Here is a 19470-nt window from a genome sequence, read left to right on the forward strand (position 1 = left end):
CACTTGTCAATCAACACTTTGGTTGTTTCCATATCTTCAATATTGTGAATAATGCTGCAATGAACATGGGAGTTCAGATATCTCTTCAAGATCCTGTTTTCATCTCTTTTGTATATATGCCCAGAAGTGTGATTGCTGGGTCATACAGTAATTCTATTTTTAATGTTTTGAGAAAACTCCATGCTGTTTTCCATGGTGGCTGCACCGACATGCATTCCCACCAACAGTGTACAAGGGTTCCTTTTTTTCCACATCCTTCTCAACGTTTGTTATCTGTTGTCTTTTTAATAATAGTCATTCTGACAGGTGTGGGGTGGTGTTTCATTCTGGTTTTGATTTGCATTTCCCTGATGACTGGTGATCTTGAGCAACTTTTCATTGGCCTATTGGCCATTTATGTGTCTTCTTTGGAGAAATGTCTATTCAGATCTTTTGCTCCTTTTAAACATCAGGTTATTTGTTTTTTGGCTATTTGAGTTTAAGGAGTTGTTGGTATGTTCTGGATATTAACCCCTTATCAGATATATGATTTGCGGGTGTTTTCTCCTATAAGTTGCCTTTTCTTTTTTTTTTTTTTTTTTTTGTGTGTGGTACGCAGGCCTCTCACTGTTGTGGCCTCTCCTGTTGCAGAGCACAGGCTCTGTATGCGCAGGCTCAGTGGCCATGGCTCACGGACCTAGCTGCTCTGTGGCATGTGGGATCTTCCCAGACTGGGGCATGAACCCATGTCCCCTGCATCGGTAGGCAGACTCTCAACCACTGCGCCACCAGGGAAGCCCCTGCCTTTTCATTTTATTTGTTTATTTTTATTTTATTTTTATTTTATTTTTATTTTTTTATTTTTTATTTTTTATTTTTTGCTTTATAACAAATTTAATCAGTTATACATATACATATGTTCCCATATCCCCTCCCTTTTGCGTCTCCCTCCCACCCTCCCTATCCCACCCCTCCAAGGGGTCACAAAGCACTGAGCTGATCTCCCTGTGCTATGCGGCTGCTTCCCACTAGCTATCTACCTTACGTTTGGTAGTGTATATATGTCCATGCCGCTCTTTCACTTTGTCACAGCTTACCATTCCCCCTCCCCATATCCTCAAGTCCATTCTCTAGTAGGTCTGTGTCTTTATTCCTGTCTTACCCTATGTTCTTCATGCCATTTTTTTTCTTAAATTCCATATATATGTGTCAGCATACAGTATTTGTCTTTCTCTTTCTGACTTACTTCACTCTGTATGACAGACTCTAGGTCCATCCACCTCATTACAAATAGCTCAGTTTCATTTCTTTTTATGGCTGAGTAATATTCCATTGTATATATGTGCCACATCTTCTTTACCCATTCATCCGATGATGGACACTTAGGTTGTTTCTATCTCCGGGCTATTGTAAATAGGGCTGCTATGAACATTTTGGTACATGACTCTTTTTGAATTATGGTTTTCTCAGGGTATATGCCCAGTAGTGGGATTGCTGGGTCATATGGTAGTTCTATTTGTAGTTTTTTAAGGAACCTCCATACCGTTCTCCATAGTGGCTGTACCAATTCACACTCCCACCAGCAGTGCAAGAGTGTTCCCTTTTCTCCACACCCTCTCCAGCATTTATTGTTTCTAGATTTTTTGATGATGGCCATTCTGACTGGTGTGAGATGATCTCATTGTAGTTTTGATTTGCATTTCTCTAATGAGTAAAGATGTTGAGCATCCTTTCATGTGTTTGTTGGCAGTCTGTATATCTTCTGTGGAGAAATGTCGATTTAGATCTTCTGCCTATTTTTGGATTGGGTTGTTTGTTTTTTTGTTATTGAGCTGCATGAGCTGCTTATAAATTTTGGAGATTAATCCTTTGTCAGTTGCTTCATTTGCAAATATTTTCTCCCATTCTGAGGGTCGTCTTTTGGTCTTGTTTATGGTTTCCTTTGCTGTGCAAAAGCTTTTAAGTTTCATTAGGCCCCATGTGTTTACTTTTGTCTTTATTTCCATTTCTCTAGGAGGTGGGTCAAAAAGGATCTTGCTATGATTTATGTCATAGAGTGTTCTGCCTATGTTTTCCTCTAAGAGTTTGATAGTGTCTGGCCTTACATTTAGGTCTTTAATCCATTTTGAGCTTATTTTTGTGTATGGTGTTAGGGAGTGATCTAATCTCATACTTTTACATGTCCCTGTCCAGTTTTCCCAGCACCACTTATTGAAGAGACTGTCCTTTCTCCACTGTACATTCCTGCCTCCTTTATCAAAGATAATGTGACCATATATGCGTGGGTTTATCTCTGGGCTTTCTATCCTGTTCCATTGATCTATCTTTCTGTTTTTGTGCCAGTACCATGCTGTCTTGATTACTGTAGCTTTGTAGTATAGTCTGAAGTCAGGGAGCCTGATTCCTCCAGCTCCATTTTTCGTTCTCAAGATTGCTTTGGCTATTCGGGGTCTTTTGTGTTTCCATACAAATAGTGAAATTTTTTGTTCTAGTTCTGTGGAAAATGCCCGTGGTAGTTTGATAGGGATTGCATTGAATCTGTAGATTGCTTTGGGTAGTAGAGTCATTTTCACAATGTTGATTCTTCCAATCCAAGAACATGGTACATCTCTCCATCTATTTGTATCATCTCTAATTTCTTTCATCAGTGTCTTATAATTTTCTGCATACAGGTCTTTTGTCTCCTTAGGTAGGTTATTCCTAGATATTTTATTCTTTTTGTTGCAATAGTAAATGGGAGTGTTTCCTTGATTTCACTTTCAGCTTTTTCATCATTAGTATATAGGAATGCCAGAGATTTCTGTGCATTAATTTTGTATCCTGCTACTTTACCAAATTCATTGATTAGCTCTAGTAGTTTTCTGGTAGCATCTTTAGGATTGTCTATGTATAGTATCATGTCATCTGCAAACAGTGACAGCTTTACTTCTTCTTTTCCGATTTGGATTCCTTTTATTTCCTTTTCTTCTCTGATTGCTGTGGCTAAAACTTCCAAAACTATGTTGAATAAGAGTGGTGAGAGTGGGCAACCTTGTCTTGTTCCTGATCTTAGTGGAAATGGTTTCAGTTTTTCACCATTGAGGACGATGCTGGCTGTGGGTTTGTCATATATGGCCTTTATTATGTTGAGGAAAGTTCCCTCTATGCCTACTTTCTGCAGGGTTTTTATCATAAATGGGTGTCGAATTTTGTCGAAAGCTTTCTCTGCATGTATTGAGATGATCATATGGTTTTTCTCCTTCAATTTGTTAATATGGTGTATCACGTTGATTGATTTGCATATATTGAAGAATCCTTGCATTCCTGGAATAAACCCCACTTGATCATGGTGTATGATCCTTTTAATGTGCTGTTGGATTCTGTTTGCTAGTATTTTGTTGAGGATTTTTGCATCTATGTTCATCAGTGATATTGGCCTGTAGATCTCTTTCTTTGTGACATCCTTCTCTGGTTTTGGTATCAAGGTGATGGTGGCCTCATAGAATGAGTTTGGGATTGTTCCTCCCTCTGCTATATTTTGGAAGAGTTTGAGAAGGATAGGTGTTAGCTCTTCTCTAAATGTTTGATAGAATTCGCTATAAACGAATAAAGGTAGGATTGTATTGCTATAAACTTCCCTCTTAGAACTGCTTTTGCTGCATCCCATAGGTTTTGGGGCATCGTGTCTCCATTGTCATTTGTGTCTAGGTATTTTTTAATTTCCTTTTTGATTTCTTCAGTGATCACTTCGTCATTAAGTAGTGTATTGTTTAGCCTCCATGTGTTTGTATTTTTTACAGCTCTTTTCCTGTAATTGATATCTAGTCTCATAGCATTGTGGTCAGAAAAGATACTTGATACAATTTCAATTTTCTTACATTTACCAAGGCTTGATTTGTGACCCAGGATATGATCTATCCTGGAGAATATTCCATGAGCACTTGAGAAAAATGTGTATTCTGTTGTTTTTGGATGGAATGTCCTATAAATATCAATTAAGTCCATCTTGTTTAATGTATCACTTAAAGCCTGTGTTTCCTTATTTATTTTCATTTTGGATGATCTGTCCATTGGTGAAAGTGGGGTGTTAAAGTCCCCTACTATGATTGTGTTACTGTCGATTTCTCCTTTTATGGCTGTTAGTATTTGCCTTATGTATTGAGGTGCTCCTATGTTTGGTGCATAAATATTTACAATTGTTATATCTTCTTCTTGGATCGATCCCTTGATCATTAGGTAGTGTCCTTCTTTGTCTCTTCTAGTAGTCTTTATTTTAAGGTATATTTTGTCTGATATGAGAATTGCTACTCCAGCTTGCTTTTGGTTTCCATTTGCATGGAATATCTTTTTCCATCCCCTTACTTTCAATCTGTATGTGTCTCTAGGTCTGAAGTGGGTCTCTTGTAGACAGCATATATATGGGTCTTGTTTTTGTATCCATTCAGCCAATCTGTGTCTTTTGGTGGGAGCCTTTAGTCCATTTACATTTAAGGTAATTATCGATATGTATGTTCCTATTCCCATTTTCTTAATGGTTTTGGGTTCGTTATTGTAGGTCTTTTCCTTCTGTTGTGTTTCTTGCCTAGAGAAGTTCCTTTAGCATTTGTTGTAAAGCTGGTTTGGTGGTGCTGAACTCTCTCAGCTTTTGCTTGTCTGTAAACATTTTAATTTCTCCATCAAATCTGAATGAGATCCTTGCTGGGTAGAGTAATCTTGGTTGCAGGTTTTTCTCCTTCATCACTTTAATTATGTCCTGCCACTCCCTTCTGGCTTGTAGAGTTTCTGCTGAGAGATCAGCTGTTATCCTGATGGGGATTCCCTTGTGTGTTATTTGTTGTTTTTCCCTTGCTGCTTTTAATATGATTTCTTTGTGTTTAATTTTTGACAGTTTGATTAATATGTGTCTTGGCGTATTTCTCCTTGGATTTATTCTGTATGGGACTCTCTGTACCTCCTGGACTTGATTAACTATTTCCTTTCCCATATTAGGGAAGTTTTCAACTATAATCTCTTCAAATATTTTCTCAGTCCCTTTCTTTTTCTCTTCTTCTTCTGGAACCCCTATAATTCGAATGTTGGTGTGTTTAATGTTGTCCCAGAGGTCTCTGAGACTGTCCTCTGTTCTTTTCATTCTTTTTTCTTTATTTTGCTCTGCATCAGTTATTTCCACTATTTTATCTTCCACCTCACTTATCCGTTCTTCTGCCTCAGTTATTCTGCTATTGATCCCATCTAGAGTATTTTTCATTTCATTTATTGCGTTTTTAATCGATGCTTGATTCATCTTTAGTTCTTCTAGGTCCTTGTTAAGTGTTTCTTGCATTTTGTCTATTCTATTTCCAAGATTTTGGATCTGGGAAATAGAATCTTGGATCATCTTTACCATCATTATTCTGAATTCTTTTTCAGGTAGACTGCCTATTACCTCTTCATTTGTTAGGTCTGGTGGGTTTTTATCTTGCTCCTTCTCCTGCTGTGTGTTTTTCTGTCTTCTCATTTTGCTTATGTTACTGTGTTTGGGGTCTCCTTTTTGCAGGCTGCAGGTTCGTAGTTCCCGTTGTTTTTGGTGTCTGTCCCCAGTGGCTAAGGTTGGTTTAGTGGGTTGTGTAGGCTTCTTGGTGGAGGGGATTAGTGCCTGTGTTCTGGTGGATGAGGCTGGATCTTGTCTTTCTGGTGGGCAGGTCCACGTCTGGTGGTGTGTTTTGGGGTGTCTGCGGACTTTTTATGATTTTAGGCAGCCTCTCTGCTAATGGGTGGCATTGTGTTCCTGTCTTGCTAGTTGTTTGGCATAGGGTGTCCAGCAGTGTAGCTTGCTGGTCGTTGAGTGAAGCTGGGTGCTGGTGTTGAGATGGAGATCTCTGGAAGATTTTCGCCGTTTGATATTATGTGGAGCTGGGAGGTCTCTTGTGGACCGGTGTCCTGAAGTTGGCTCTCCCACCTCAGAGGCACAGCACTGACTCCTGGCTCCTCAATTTGGGATGATTTGTTGTCTATTCATGTATTCCACAGATGCAGGGTACATCAAGTTGATTGTGGAGCTTTAATCCGCTGCTTCTGAGGCTGCTGGGAGAGGTTTCCCTTTCTCTTCTTTGTTCTCACAGCTCCTGGGTCTCAGCTTTGCGTGTGGGTCGCCGGAGGGCATCTGTTCTTCGCTCAGACAGGATAGGGTTAAAGGAGCGGCCTCCTCGGGGACTCCAGCTCACCCAGGCCCGGCGGGAGGGAGGTGCACGGAGTGCGGGGCGAGCCTGCAGCGGCAGAGGTTGGCGTGACGTTGCACCAGCCCGAGGCGCGCCGTGCGTTCTCCCAGGGAAGCCGCCCCTGGATCCCGGGACCCCGGCAGTGGCGGGCTGCACAGGCTCCCGGCAGGGCGGTGTAGACAGTGACCTGCGCTCGCACACAGGCTTCTTGGCGGCGGCAGCAGCAGCCCCAGCGTCCCACGCCCGTCACTGGGCTCCGCACTTTCAGTCGCGACTCGCGCCCGTCTGTGGAGCCCCTTTAAGCAGCGCTCTTAATCCCCTCTCCTCGCGCACCAGGAAACCAAGAGGGAAGAAAAAGTCTCTTGCCTCTTCGGCAGCTCCAGAGTTTTCCCGGACTCCCTCCCGGCTAGCTGTGGCACATTAGCCCCCTTCAGGCTGAGTTCTCGCCGCCAGCCCCAGTCCTCTCCCTGCGCTCTGACCGAAGCCCGAGCCTCAGCTTCCAGCGCCGCCCGCCCCGGCGGGTGAGCAGACAAGCCTCTCAGGCTGGTGAGTGCTGCTCAGCACCGATCCTCTGTGCCGGGATCTCTCCGCTTTGCCCTACCCAGGTACGTGGGGAGTTTCTTGCCTTTTGGGAGGTCTGAGGTCTTTTGCCAGCGTTCAGTAGGTGTTCTGTAGGAGTTGTTCCACGTGTAGCTGTATTTCTGGTGTATCCGTGGGGAGGAAGGTGATCTCCGCGTCTTACTCTTCCACCATCTTACCCGGAAGTCCCACCCTTTTCATTTTATTGATTGTTTCCTTTGCAGAGTAGAGTTTTTTAGTTTGATGTGGTCTTACTTGTTTATTTTTTGCTTTTTTGCCTGTGCTTTTGGTGTTCTATCTAAAAAATATCATTGCCAAGACCAATGTCAAGGAGCATTTCCCCATTTTCTTTTAGGAGTTTTATGGTTTCAGGTTTTCATGAGGGCTTTGATTTGCATTTCTCTCATGACTAATGATGTTGAACATCTTTTCATCCTATATTGGCTATTGTCATGTCTTCTTTAAAAGTTTTTGTTCAGATAAGAATAAATCAGACTGTGTGTCTTATTATTAATGAATTGTAATATTTGTATATATATACTGAATATGGATATAGTAAATATTTTCTTTGAGAAAAAATAGTGGTGAAGTGGACATCCTTGTCTTGTTCCTGATCGTAGAGGAAATGCATTCAGTTTTTCACCATTGAGAATTATGTTTGCTGTGGGTTTGTCGTATATGGCCTTTATTATGTTGAAGTAGGTTCCCTCTATGCCCACTTTCTGGAGAGTTTTTATTATAAATGGGTATTGAATTTTGTCAAAAGCTTTTTCTGCATCTATTGAGATGATCATATGGTTTTTATTCTGCAATTTGTTAATATGGTATATCACATTGGTTTTTATTCTGCAATTTGTTAATATGGTATATCACATTGATTGATTTGCATATATTGAATAATTCTTGCATTCCTGGGATATATCCCACTTGATCATGGTGTATGATCCTTTTAATGTGTTGTTGGATTCTGTTTGCTAGTATTTTGTTGAGGATTTTTGCATGTATATTCATCAGTGATATTCGTCTGTAATTTTCTTTTTTTGTAGTATCTTTGTTTGGTTTTGCTATCAGGGTGATGGTGGCCTCATAGAATGAGTTTGGGAGTTTTCCTTCCTCTGCAATTTTTTGAAAGTTTGAGAAGGATGGGTGTTAGCTCTTCTCAAAATGTTTGATAGAATTAACCTGTGAAGCCATCTTGTCCTGGACTTTTGTTTGTTGGAAGATTTAAAATCACAGTTTCAATTTCATTACTTGTGATTGGTCTGTTCATATTTTCGATTTCTTCCTGGTTCAGTCTTAGAAGGTTATACCTTTCTAAGAATTTGTCCATTTCTTCCATGTTGTCCATTTTATTGGCATAAAGTTACATGTAGTAGTCTCTTAGGATGCTTTGTATTTCTGCGGTGTCTGTTGTAACTTCTCCTTTTTCATTCCTAATTTTATTGATTTGAGTCCTCTCCCTCTTTTTCATGATGAGTCTGGCTAATGGTTTATGAATTTTGTTTATCTTCTCCAAGAACCAGCTTTTAGTTTTATTGATATTTGCTGTTGTTTTCTTTGTTTCTGTTTCATTTATTTCTGCGCTGATCTGTATGATTTCTTTCCTTCTGCTAACTTTGGGTTTTGTTTGCTCCTCTTTATCTAGTTCCTTTAGGTGTAAGGTTAGATTGTTTATTTGAGATTTTTCTTGTTTCTTGAGGTAGGCTTGTATAGCTATAAACATCCCTCTTGGAACTGCTTTTGCTGCATCCCATAGGTTTTGGATCATCATGTTTTTGTTGTCATTTGTCTCTAAGTATTTTTTGATTTCCTCTTTGATATCTTCTGTGATATCTTGGTTATGTAGTAACATATTGTTTATCCTCCATGTGTTTCTTTTTGTTATGTTTTTTCCCTGTAATTGATTTCTAATCTCAAGAGTGTTGTGGTCAGAAAAGAAGCTTGATATGATTTCAATTTTCTTAAATTTACTGAGGCTTGATTTGTGACCCAAGATGTGATCTATCCTTGAGAATGTTCCCTGTGCACTTGAGAAGAAAGTGTAATCTGCTGTTTTTGGTTGGAATGTCTTATAAATATCAATTAAATCTATCTGGTCTATTGTGTCATTTAAAGCTTGTGTTTTGTTATTAATTTTCTGTTTGGATGATCTGTCCATTGGTGTAAGTGAGGTGTTAAAACTCTCCCACTATTACTGTGTTACTGTCGATATTCTCTTTTAGAGCTGTTAACATTTGCCTTATGTATTGAGGTCTCCTATGTTGGGTGCATATATATTTATAATTGTTATGTCTTCTTCTTGGATTGATCCCTTGATCATTACGTAGTGTCCTTCCTTGTCTTTTGTAACATTCTTTATTGTACAGTTTATTTTATCTGATATGAGTATTGCTACTTCAGCTTTCTTCTGAATTCCATTTGCATGGAATATCTTTTTCCATCCCCTCACTTTCAGTCTTTATGTGTCCCTAGGTCTGAAGTGGGTCTCTTTTAGACAGCATATATATGGGTCTTATTTTTGTATCCATTCAGCAAGCCTGTGTCTTTTCCTTGGAGCATTTAATCCATTCACGTTTAGGGCAGTTATTGATATGTATGTTCCTATTAGCATTTGCTTAATTGTTTTGGGTTTGTTTTTGTAGGTCTTCTCCTGTGTTTCCCATTTAGAGAAGTTCCTTTAGCATTTGTTGTAGATGGTGGTGCTGAATTCTCTTAGCTTTTGCTTGTCTGTAAAGCTTTTGATTTCTCCATCAAATCTGAATGAGATTCTTGCCTGATAGAGTAATCTTGGTTGTAGGTTCTTCCCTTTCATCACTTTAAGTATATCATGACAGCCCCTTCTGGCTTGTAGAGTCTGCTGAGAAATCAGCTGTTAACCTTATGGGAGTTCCCTTGTATGTTGTTTGTTGTTTTTCCTGTAGTGCTTTCAATAATTTTTCTTTGTCTTTAATTTTTGCCAATTTGATTACTATGTGTCTTAGCATGTTTCTCCTTGGGTTTATCCTGTATGGGACTCTCTATGCTTCCTGGACTTGGGTGGATCTTTCTTTTCCCATGTTAGGGAAGTTTTTTGACTATAATCACTTCAAATATTTTCTTGGGTCCTTTCTCTCTCTCTTCTCCTTCTGGGACCCCTATAATGTGAATGTTGTTGTGTTTAATGTTTTCCCAGAGGTCTCTTAGGCTGTCTTCATTTCTTTTCATTCTTTTTTCTTTATTGTGTTCCACAGCAGTGAATCCCACCATTCTGTCTTCCAGGTCACTTCTCCGTTGTTCTGCCTCAGTTATTCTGCTATTGATTCTTTCTAGTTTAGTTTCACTTCATTTATTGTATTGTTCATCTCTGTTTGTTTGTTCTTTAATTCTTCTAGATCTTTGTTAAACATTTCTTGCATCTTTTTGATCTTTGCCTCCATTGTTTTTCTGACGCCCTGGATCATCTTCACTATCATTATTCTGAATTCTTTTTCTAGAAGATTGCCTTTCTCCATTTCATTTAGTTGTTTTTCTGTGGTTTTATCTTGTTCCTTCATCTGGTACATAGCCCGCTGCCTTTTCATCTTGTCTTTCTGTGAATGTGGACTTTTTTCCACAGGCTGCAGGATTGTACTTCTTTTTGCTTCTGCTGTCTGCCTTCTGGTGGATGAGGCTATCTAAGAGGCTTATGGAAGTTTCCTGAATGGAGAGACTGGTGGTGGGTAGAGCTGGCTGTTTCTCTGGTGGGCAGAGCTCAGTAAAACTTTAATCCCCTTGTCTGCTGATGGGTGGGGCTGGGTTCCCTCCCTGTTGGTTGTTTGGTCTGATGCAACCCAACACTGGAGCCTAACTGGGCTCTTTGGTGGGGCTAATGGCAGACTCTGGGGGGGCTCACACCAAGAGTACTTCCCAGAACTTCTGCTACCAGTGTCTTTGTCCCTTGGTGAGCCACAGCTCCCCCCCCCCGCCCGCCTCTGCAGGAGACCCTCCAACACTAGCAGGTAGGTCTGGTTCAGTCTCCTATGGGGTCACTGCTCCATCCCCTGGGTCCCAATGTGCACACTACTTTGTGTGTGCCCTCTAAGAGTGGTGTCTCTGTTTACCTCAGTCCTGCCGAAGTCCTGCAGTCAAATCCCACTAGCCTTCAAAGTCTGATTCTCTAGGAATTCCTCCTCCCGTTGCCAGACCCCATGTTTGGAAGTGTGACGTGGGGCTCAGAACCTTCACTTCAGTGTGTGGACTTCTGTGGTATAAGTGTTCTCCAGTTTATGAGTCACCCACCCAGCAGTTATTGAATTTGATTTTATTGTGATAACTCCCCTCTACTGTCTGATTGTGGCTTTTCCTTTGTCTTTGCATGTGGGGTATCTTTTTTGGTCACTTCCAGTGTCTTCCTGTCAATGACTGTTCAGCTGTTAGTTGTGATTCTGGTGTTCTTGACAGAGGGAGTGAGAGCATGTCCTTCTACTCTGCTATCTTGAATCAATCTGAAATGTTCATAATTTATTATTGTATTCTCAGTGTCTGAAACATAATAGATGTCCAATAAACCTAAGAAAAAGAGAGTACTATTTCTCCTGACTTTGACAGCAGTGTGAAATAGGTATTATCCTCATTTTTACAAATTCAGAAATTGAGGTTCAGGAAAGTTCAATAATCTGATGAGCCGCAGTGCTGATAAACAGTGGATATTTGTACCCCAGAGCTCCTGCATGTGACTTTTCTCTCACTTGGTTTCTTATCCTCCTCTCCAGAAGAGTAACCTGGATTTCTTACATGGCAGCTCAAGGGTCCTTGTAAGAGCAAGAGATCTGAGATGTTCCAAAACGTCACTTCCTCAACATTCAGTTGGTGAAAGCAATAGGAAACCCAACAGAGATTCACAGGGCGATGGTGTACGCTCCACCTCTGCATGGAGGGGTGGTGTGTGCAAGCAGAGTGAGAGATTGCTGGAAATTGTCTTTGGAGACAAGCTACCACAGGGAGTCACCATCTCTATAGGGTCCGAGTTTCCTAGTACTGTGGTTCCTTCTCTAATAATTCTCCCACCTCAGAACATCTTTCTCTGAGATTTGAAAGGCATGGAAAGCAAAGCTGTAACCTGCTGGAACATTACCATTAAAAGAAGGGATCTGGGTTTGATTTTTACAAATAAGTAGACCTGTAAAAATCTTAAAATGGCCTCTTATTCCAGAAAGAGGCAACTATGGTTGTCAGCAGACTTCACAAGGAACTGGTGTTTTCGTCTTGCTTGGGAATGCTTCTATCTCCCAAGGAGAGGCCTTGGATTAGTGCTACTATCATGGGATTCTCACAGCTAGAATCCTTGCCTGCAAGGTAAAGTCCCTCAAACTGCAAAACTGAGACAGTTGCCTCTTCCTTCCAAAGTGGAAACAAGCAATTTCAGGAAGAGGTAGGAAGACATTTCCCCTCAAAGGATTCTTTTGGCTGCCTTCTACAAGACACTCAGCAACTTCAGAATTTTACAATCAAATAATGTCTTTTTAGCATGTAATCATCTGTTATGGGGAGCTGGGCTTTTATAGTTGTGTTAATTACTCAGGTTGGAAGTAAGACCACTTTAAAGAAAATCTTCTGGATTTACTGGAGTGATATTTGAAGCAATTCCTTTGAAAGTGGGAAATGTAACAGGGAGGCTTGTGGATGTTTTTTCCCTGTTGCTGTCAGGGAAGAAAGTTGGAGGAATGCCTCTTTAGGGACCGAAAAGGAGCAGTCCACATGAGAACATGGAAAACCATAGAAGATTTGAGTTCAGTTCAGCTTCTGTCAGCTAATTGTATTTCGTCAAATAATTAATTATTCAACACAGTGGGTGTTTTCAACAGTCTCTCCCTCTCCCCGTGTGTGTTTCTTTCTCAAGTTGTCCTGGTTAAAAAAGAATCTGGCAAAAGCAGCTGAGCGAAGCATCCTTTCAGAAAACACAAAATAAAGCTAAAATAACAGAACCAGGCTCAGTTTGAAATTTGCCTGTGTCAGTTCCTCAGAGACGCAGTGGGCATGGTTGTCTTTTCTGTCGGCTCCCTTGATCCTGTATTCCAAAGTAGCTGGAAAGGTGTTATGACCTTGTTGCAGGAAAATAGAGTCCCCCAAAAGACCTAGCTCCAAGTTGGCAAGCACTGATTCTGAAATATGCATCATTTCAAGAGCAACTGAGTCCTCTCAATTTCAAAACAAGTAGACTGGGATTTAGATACTACATTCTCCATAGCTTTGCTCTGATGTGATTCACTTTGCAGTGAAATTATGAATAAGGCTCTAGACCACCAGGTACTGGAGGTCTCAGAAGGATTTGGATAACCTGCTGTTCCATTTACTATTGCTGTGTAGTGATCAATCCCAGACTAATTAATTTAAAATAACAACCATTTTTTTATGCCCCCAAATCCTTTGTGTTGGCAATTCAGTAGGGTATAGTGGGGATAGATCGCTTTGCTTTGTGGTGGCTGGGCCTTCAGCTGGGTAAGTACAAATGGCTGAGAGCTAAAGTCCATTTCCAGAGATGGCTTCTTGACTCACATGTCTGGATGTTGGCTTGAACCTTTGCTGGGTATCTTAAGTGGAACATCTGTGTATGGTCTTTCCATGGGCCTTGGCTTCCTCACAGCATGGAGGCTTTTGGGTGGTTGGACTGCTTACAGGGTAGCTCAGAGCTTTAAATGTGAAAGTCTGCATGAACAAGGCAGAAGGTGCAGTGCCTTTTATGATCTAGCCTCAGAAGTCAGAGTGTCACTGCTGCCATTCTCCATTCACCAAAGCAGTCATAGATCACAGGTTTAAGGGGAGGGGACATAAGTGCCACTTCTTGATGAGTTAGTGGTTAGGTCACACTTGTAGAAGAGCATGTTGAAGAGAGATTATTGTGGCCATTTTGGGAAATACAATCTTCCATTTCTCTGATTCAATTAGAACAGGGCTTAGGATTGAGTGTTATGACTTGCCTTGAGGATTAAATCCACCTACCAATTACTCAGATTTATACTATACTCTGTACAAGATAATGGGCCAAAAAACTCATGTCTCATGGACATGGAAGATTGTATATATCTTCTCACAAAAGGGGCAAAGGACACAGCCATTGAGTTTTGGGGAGGTTTTTTACATATCTATGGCTGGATGATACAGGTTATAAAATCAGTGTATATTGTTCAATTTAATTTTCATGTATATATCAAATAACCACTTAGAATATATAATTTTTAAATAGTATTACTTAAATGTTGACACAGTTGTGTGTATATATGTGTATGTATGTGTAAAAAACCTAGAAGTACATCTAACAAGAGACATGCAATACCTTTATGAAGAAAAATATAAAAATTTGTTGAAATATATGTAGAAAATCTTGTAATGAAGCAATAACAAATTTTTATAGATAAGAGTTTCAATATAGTTAATATGTTGGCTTTCCTCACATTGGTCTACGAATGTGTTCCAATCAAAATCCCAATAGGGATTTCTGTTTGGTTGGTTGGGGTTTGCTTTGTCTTGTGTCATTTTTGTTTTGGTAGCTTAATTTCCCTTTGCTTAAGTTAGCCCCTGGGTTTCTGTCACTTGCCACCAGAGAACCCAATCTCATAAAATGGGTTAATGTACATCATCCATTCTCCCTTTCCTCAACTCTACCCTGCTGATGGGGATGATATTTTAATATAGGCACAAATAGCGTGTGAGAATTAAATGGATATGATTTTTCACCATTCCCCTTGACAAGATGTGTTCAAAAGTTAAAAACAAGATTTCATCAGTATCTCTAAGGTTACTAACAGTATAATGGAAATCCTCCAAAATGACTTTTTTCACCTCACAATTATTCATCAATCATTCATTCTTATTCTCCAACTAGTTATTGAGTGTCTGTTGTGAGAGACATGCTGTGATAGGTGCTAGAGATAAAATGGGAGGACAACAACAACAACAAACATGATTCCAGTCCTTATGGAGTTGGTGTTCTATGTAGGTGGGGAGACAGATATAGAAATAATTGCACAAAATACTTTTAGATTGTAGCAACTAATACAATGGAGACCAAATGAACGCTATTTATCTCATTAGATGCAACCACATGGACAAGATGCTGGAAAATTTCAATGTAAGCCTCTGTACTTTACAGTTTTAGAAGAATATAGGGTTATTTTTGGAAACATTTACCTTCCAACAGAATTCACAATATTTGGAATCAGACCATTATATATTGATTTTTATGGCTTGAATATCACAACAAAACTTTGCCTTCACCCACCTATAATATTTCATTTCTTCTGCTTGTTAATAGCCTTAATTTCTTTCATTAAATGACAAGTAAAAAAGTATCTGAGACTAACGTGATGAAAAGATAACTCAATTTTTGGGAGAAGATTAGATTTAGAGAGAGTAATTCAGGAAACATTGATTTAATGATTTTAATGGAAAATTATTCTTTGGAAAATGAAGGGAAAATTAAAAGGTAACTAATGTGATTTGTAAATAAATGTCATTATCAACTTGAATGAAAGTTTAAGGTATTTTGATGCTATTTTTTTAACATCTTTATTGGAGTATAACTGCTTTACGTTGTTGTGTTAGTTTCCACTGTATAACAAAGTGAATCAGCTATATGTATACATATATCCCCATATCCCCTCCCTCTTTTTTTTTTAACATCTTTATTGGAGTATAATTGCTTTACAATGGTGTGTTAGTTTCTGTTTTATAACAAAGTGAATCAGTTATACATATACATATGTTCCCATATCTCTTCCATCTTGCATCTCCCTCCCTCCCACTCTCTTTATCCCACCCCTCTAGTTGGTCACAAACCACCGAGCTGATCCCCCTGTGCTATGCAGCTGCTTCCCACTAGCTATCTATTTTACGTTTGGTGGTGTATATATGTCCATGCCACTCTCTCACTTCTTCCCAGCTTACCCTTCCCCCTCCCTGTGTCCTCAAGTCCATTCTCTACATCTCCGTGTTTATTCCTGTCCTGGCTCTAGGTTCGTCAGAACCATTTTTTGTGTGTGTGTGTGTGATTCCATATATATGTGTTAGCATATGGTATATGTTTTTCTCTTTCTGATTTACTTCACTCTGTATGACAGACTCTAGGTCCATTCACCTCACTACAAATAACTCAATTTCATTTCTTTTTATGGCTGAGTAATATTCCATTGTATATATGTGCCACCTCTTCTTTATCTGTTCATCTGTCGATGGACACTTAGATTGCTTCCATGTCCTGGCTATTGTAAATAGTGCTGCAATGCATATTGTGGTACGTGACTCTTTTGGAATTATGGTTTTCTCAGGGTATATGCCCAGTAGTGGGATTGCTGGGTCATATGGTAGTTCTATTTTTAGTTTTTTAAGGAACTTCCATACTGTTCTCCATAGTGACTGTATCAATTTACATTCCCACCAAAAGTGAAAGAGGGTTCCCTTTTCTCCACACCCTCTCTGATACTATTTTTTCAAAAACTAACTTCTCCATCTATTAATAACTCAGCCCTGTCTGACTTCCACATCATCCCCCACCACTTTCTGTGGTGAATACCAGACAGCTTGAGAAAATTCTTGTTGCTTCCTGACCATAAAGAATACTTTTCTACCATAATTCAGAAAGAGACATGTACACAGTGTTCATTGCGGCACTATTTACAATAGCCAGGACATGGAAGCAACCTAAGTGTCCATTGACAGATGAACGGATAAAGAAGATGTGGCACATATATACAATGGAATATTACTCAGCCATAAAAAGGAACAAAATTGAGTTATTTGTAGTGAGGTGGGTGGACCTAGAGTCTGTCATACAGAGTGAAGTAAGTCAAAGGGGAAAAACAAATACCGTATGCTAACATATATATGGAATCATAAAAAAAAATGGTTCTGATGAACCTAGGGGCCAAACAGGAATAAAGATGCAGACATAGAGAATGGACTTGAGGACACGGGGAGGGGGAAGGGTAAACTGGGAAGAAGTGGGAGAGTGGCATGGACATATACACACTACCAAACGTAAAATACATAGCTAGTGGGAAGCAGCCACATAGCACAGGGAGATCAGCTCGGTGCTTTGTGATCACCTAGAAGGGTGGGAGAGGGAGGGTGGGAGGGAGACACAAGAGGGAGGGTATGTGGGGATATATGTGTACATATAGCTGATTCACTTTGTTATACAGTAGAAACTAACACACCATTGTAAAGCAATTATATTCCAATAAAGACATTAAAAAAAGAATACTTTTTGCTTTGTCTTTGATTCTTTCTTCACCAGCAGCTATTCTTCATAGAATGTCCTTTCTTTTGCCATTTAAGAATGGATTATTTTAGTTAATTTGTCAGCAATTTTTCAGAAACCCTAGTTACCTAGGTCAGAATTTGGTTCCTTCAACCAGGCTGTGTGTCCTTATATAATTTAAATCACCCCAAAGGAGCTACTGGCTGAGATTACAGCAACATCCAGAAGGTTGGAGGAGCATAGATCAGTCTGTGTAACTCTGGAACCACATGTGTTCAGACTTCTAAAGATCTCTTGAAGTATTTGAAGCAGCTGAATAGTAGTCTGTCAGGTTTGTTTCCCTCTTGTTTCAGTTTTCTGTACTATTGAGGTCTTTGTCGTCTATGTCTTATATTTAATAAGCCAATATCTACTGCACCCCATTCTAGGCCTTGTGCTAATGGTTGGGGGCACAAGGTTGTTTCAGATTGGGTTCCCTGGGAAACAGAGTCTGAAGCAGATACTAGAGTGCAAGACGTGTATTTGGGAGTGTTCTTAGAATCAGCATCTGTGGAAGGGAAAAGAAAGAGCTGGATGGGGTAGATGGAGAGGTTGGACTGTGATGCAGTCTCAGTGGAGACCACAGCCAACCATACAAGGAGGTCTGAAGAATGACCCTTCAGAGTTGCCTTCTGCTGGGGCAGGAAGGCTAGGCCTTTATACGTCTGTATCACCATTGGTCACCCCTGGTAGGGGGTGCAGCTTTGGGCAAGGTAGCTCTTTTCAGTTTTTAGTTTCATACAATCCCCAAAGTGGCTGGCAGCAGAGGGCTCTCTGCCAGTAGCTTTCCCAGAAACTGCAGTTACTGAAGGGAAATCCGGTCAAGACATCACAGCATCCAACACAGATGGCAGACAGAGAGTTAAATGTCTACTAGGAGTGACAGTTGAATAAACATCTAACTCCAGTATTGTGTGATAAAGACTCCTAAGAGTAAGTGTCTCGTAGGAGTCAAAGTTAATGTAGCCTAGGGAAAGTTTTAGGAAGCAGTAGCATCCAAGTTCTGAGAAATTATTGGGAATTAGAGGGACAAAGATGAGGTGGTGATAAGGGGAAAAACTGAGAAGCCAGGAGGCAAGAACAGAAGGAATGCTTTTTTTTTCAATTTAATTTTATTTTTTAATATACATCAGGTTGTTATTAGTTATCTATTTTGTACATATTAGTGTATATATGTCAATCCCAATCTCCCAATTCATCCCACCACCACCACCACCACCCCTGCTTTCCCCACTTGGTGTCCATACCTTTGTTCTCTACATCTGTGTCTCTATTTCTGCCTTGCAAACCAGTTCATCTGTACTGTTTTTTAGATTCCACATATATGCGTTAATATACGATATTTTGTTTTTCTCTTTCTGACTTACTTCACTCTGTATGACAGACTCTAAGTTCATTCATGTCTCTAAAAATTACCTAATTTCATTTCCTTCTATGGCTCAGTAATATTCCATTTTATATATTTGCCACATCTTCTTTATCCATTCGTCTGTCGATGGGCATTTAGGTTGCTTCCATGTTCTGGCTATTGTAAATAGTGCTGCAGTGAACATTGGGGTGCATGTGTCTTTTTGAATTATGGTATTCTCTGGGTATATGCCCAGTAGTGTGATTGCTGGGTCATATGGTAATTCTATTTTTAGTTTTTAAAGGAAGCTACATACTGTTCTCCATAGTGGCTGTATCAATTTACATTCCCACCAACAGTGCAAGAGGGTTCCCTTTCCTCCACATCCTCTCCAGCATTTGTTGTTTTTAGATTTTCTGATGATGCCCATTCTAACTGGTGTGAGGTAATACCTCATTGTAGTTTGCATTTGCATTTCTCTAATAATTAGTGATGCTGAGCAGCTTTTCATGTGGTTCTTGGCCATCTGTATGTCTTCTTTGGAGAAATGTCTATTTAGGTCTTCTGCCCATTTTTGGATTGGGTTCTTTGTTTTTTTGCTATTGAGCTGCATGAGCTGCTTGTACATTTTGGAGATTAATCCTTTGTTTGTTGATTCATTTGCAAATATTTTCTCCCATTCTGAGGGTTGTCTTTTCATGTTGTTTATAGTTTCCTTTGCTGTGCAAAAGCTTTATGTTTCATTAGGTCCCATTTGTTTATTTTTGTTTTTATTTCCATTACTCTAGGAAGTGGGTCAAAAAATATCTTGCTGTGATTTATGTCAAAGACTGTTCTTTCTGTGTTTTCCTCTAAGAGTTTTATAGTGTCTGATCTTACATTTAGTTCTTTAATCTATTTTGAGTTTATTTTTGTGTACAGTGTAAGGAGTGTTCTAATTTCATTCTTTTACATTTAGCTGTCCAGTTTTCTCAGCACCACTTATTGAAGAGGCTGTCTTTTCTCCACTGAATATCTTTGCCTTCTCTGTCATAGATTAGTTGATCATAGGTGTGTGGATTTATCTCTGGGCTTTATATCTGGTTCCCTTGATCTATATTTCTGTTTTAGTGCCGGTAGTATATTGTCTTGATTAC

This window comes from Mesoplodon mirus (assembly GCF_964341445.2).
Source record: "Mesoplodon mirus genome assembly, chromosome: 6".
NCBI classification, from domain to species: domain Eukaryota; kingdom Metazoa; phylum Chordata; class Mammalia; order Artiodactyla; family Ziphiidae; genus Mesoplodon; species Mesoplodon mirus.